The sequence below is a fragment of the Triticum dicoccoides genome, chromosome 6B, assembly GCF_002162155.2.
Source record: "Triticum dicoccoides isolate Atlit2015 ecotype Zavitan chromosome 6B, WEW_v2.0, whole genome shotgun sequence".
Lineage (NCBI taxonomy): Eukaryota > Viridiplantae > Streptophyta > Magnoliopsida > Poales > Poaceae > Triticum > Triticum dicoccoides.
In genome coordinates, this window is record NC_041391.1 from 670,126,626 (window position 1) to 670,128,886 (window position 2,261).

Here is a 2,261-nt window from a genome sequence, read left to right on the forward strand (position 1 = left end):
CTTTCTTCTTTTTTGCAGTTTTGGATGTGCAGTGCTGCCGGATCCTGCAAGCAGTACGTTGTGCGCCTTCGTGTGGTTCATCCACGGCCGCCGTGAATCCCCTTCCTTCCCTACCCCCGCTCCTGCCCGCCTCACCCCCACTGGTCCACAACTCCACCATCACCCCGCCACCTCACGCGCACCTACTGCTCGTAGTTTGGAAACGGCCTCCGTGCAATTCGTTGGTGGATGCCGCGGACGGGCAATTGATGTTTTTTGTGTTCTTCAGTTCAGTTGGCCAGTGACAACATGCAGTCTGCTCGCTCATCTATGCAGATTTAATTTTGTTGTTTTTGCAGGGAAGGAGATACATAAAACAAAGAAGTTGACCGCACCGACGATGAAGTTTTTTGTTTGGTGCAGTTTCAAATGTTGCCTTTGAAATAAAATGTACTCCATTTTGGTTGACCGTCTTTCTCTACTCTGTGATATCCGATGAGTGGGTGAGAGGAGTTGTGTGCCGTGTGCACGTGCTATTCATTGTTGTTGTGTTTCTCCCATGTAGTGCAGAACACATTAGAAAAATACCTACGAAAAAATTGTGTGGTTTTACTACTCATGACCCTGCAACGCAGAACACATTAGAAAAATACATATAGAAAACATGCAGTTAAGTACAGTGAACACATGCATGATTTTGTTTAAAAAAATGTTGTTCATATCGCGTGGTGTTGTGGTTCATTCTTTTGGACTATGCGGTGCACTTTGGTCTTAAAAAAGTCCACTACAAAGGAATCCTTATCTAGTACACTCCATTTAAAACAAAATGCATATAAAAAACATGCAAATGAAGTGCACTTTGGTCTTACAAAAAGTCCACTACGGAGGATTTCCAGTACACTCCATTTAAAATAAAATACATTTAAGAAAACATGTAAATGCAGTGCACTTTGGTCTAAAAAAGGTCCAGTAAAAAGGAATCCTTCTACGGTACATTCCATTTAGAACAAAATGCATTTAAAAAAACATGCAAATGTAGTACACTTTGGTCTTATAAAAAGGTACACTATGGATGGGTTTTCAGTACACTCCATGTAAAATAAAATACATTTAAAAAAACGTATAAATGCGGTGCACTTTGGTCTAAAAGAAGTCCACTACGGATGACTTTTGCAGTGCGGTTTTCACTCTAAAGCAGTGCGGTCGGCCGTATGATGTTGTTCATCTTGTAGAGTGCAAAAAAATTGTTACGAAAGCGAAAAAAGTAATGTGGTTTACTTCTTGATAGTGTTGTGGTTCATTTAAACCCGATGTGAAGTGCACTCTACTTTCTCGTTCTTGAAAAAAATACGTTTGAATAAAAGAAACCATGCAGTTCTCTTACCCGTGTGATGCAGTGCGGTTTTTAGTCGGATGAAGTACCCACGTCGATTTGGGTGTCGCGAAAAAACAGAGTGTCCGCATTTCGGTAAATTCGAAATTCCTCTTAAACCGTAAAAAATTAGAGAGAGTGTTCTACATGAAAGAGTTGCGTATCGTCGATATCTTTCCAATGGCGTATCGTTTGAATCATTCCGACCAGCGCTTTGCAAAAAATTCGCCAAAAACGGCCGCTGCCACTCGTTGTCCGCCGCACGATTTTCAACATTAACTTAAAACCGTAAGAAATTTCAAAAATATTTCAACATATGAAAGTTGCGCCTTGTTTGTAGCTCTCCAACGGCGTATCACACGTCTCGTTTCGACAAACAGTTTAAAAACTGGAGCGAAAACAGTACCAAAATTTTTTAAAAACTTGAAAAAACAGAGTTCCATGATTTAGTAAATTTGAAACTGCTCTTAAACCGTAATGAATTAGAGAAAGATTTATATATGAAAAAGATGCGCCTCAATGATATCTATCCAACGGTGTATCATTTGCTTCATTCCGACAAGCGGTTTAGAAAAAAACGTGAAAAAACTCTCGCTGCCACTTGTCATCCGCCGCACCATTTTCAAAACTGCTCTTAAACCGTGTGGAATCTCGAAAAGTGTTCAACATGTAGAAGTTGCGCCTAATCCATAGCTTTTCAACGGTATATTACACGCCTCATTCCGATAAACGGTTAAAAAATTAGAGCGAAAACAGTACCGAAGAAATAACGCGTGCAGTTTTTTTCGACGAGAGGTTCACTAGTCTCTATTGCAGTGCTCGTCGTCAAAATGATGCAGTGCGCTTCTGTTGAGCGTGCAGTGCCGAAGTGGTGTGCAGAATAGTTATTCTGCTAATATTAGCAGAATAG